Raw genomic sequence first — 476 nt, forward strand, 5'->3', positions numbered from 1 at the left:
ACATTAAGCACACAGAGACCTACCCCCCCCCGCGCCCGCGCCCGCGCGCCCACCCCTCCCCCTCCTCACCGTCTCCGTCGGGCGGGCGGGCGGCGAGCGGCCAGGGCGGGCGGGCGACGGAGCATGCGCAGACGCCGCCACGGCCGCTACCGCCACCGCCGCCGCCAGGCCCGGCTTCAACACTTCCGGCCGCCGCCGCCGGCGAGTTGGCTCCTTAAAGGGGACGCGTCCCTATTGCCGGCCCCGCGGAGGATGAACTTCAGCCGGAGGGTTTGGGGCCTTTATCAGAGCAAGAATCTCCTGCCCTGGAAAATTAGTGTTGGGAGGGACTCCAGGGATCCTGATAACTTTTCTAACCCCACTTTACGGGTGAGGAAAACGAGGCCTAAATTAAAGTCTCACCTCATTCGCAATCGGGGGCAAAGGCATGTCTCTCAAAGGCAGGACTCCCCTTGGAGGACTCTGCCCCTCTTACT

The 476-nt window shown here is 64.9% G+C and overlaps 1 protein-coding gene across 2 annotated transcripts in view; it reads right to left on the minus strand.

The window, feature by feature from the left end:
- GMEB1 (glucocorticoid modulatory element binding protein 1) overlaps nucleotides 1–181 on the minus strand; it is a 29,335-nt gene extending 29,154 nt beyond the window's left edge. For both annotated transcript variants that reach the window (XM_029229394.1, XM_029229392.1), the window contains exon 1: nucleotides 70–181. The gene's annotated coding sequence lies outside the window, so the exon portion shown is untranslated. The remainder of the gene's footprint in view (nucleotides 1–69) is intronic.
- Nucleotides 182–476: the final 295 nt, after the last annotated feature.

The sequence above is a fragment of the Monodon monoceros genome, unplaced genomic scaffold (genome assembly GCF_005190385.1).
Source record: "Monodon monoceros isolate NGI ecotype Baffin Bay Population unplaced genomic scaffold, NGI_Narwhal_1 Super_Scaffold_18, whole genome shotgun sequence".
Lineage (NCBI taxonomy): Eukaryota > Metazoa > Chordata > Mammalia > Artiodactyla > Monodontidae > Monodon > Monodon monoceros.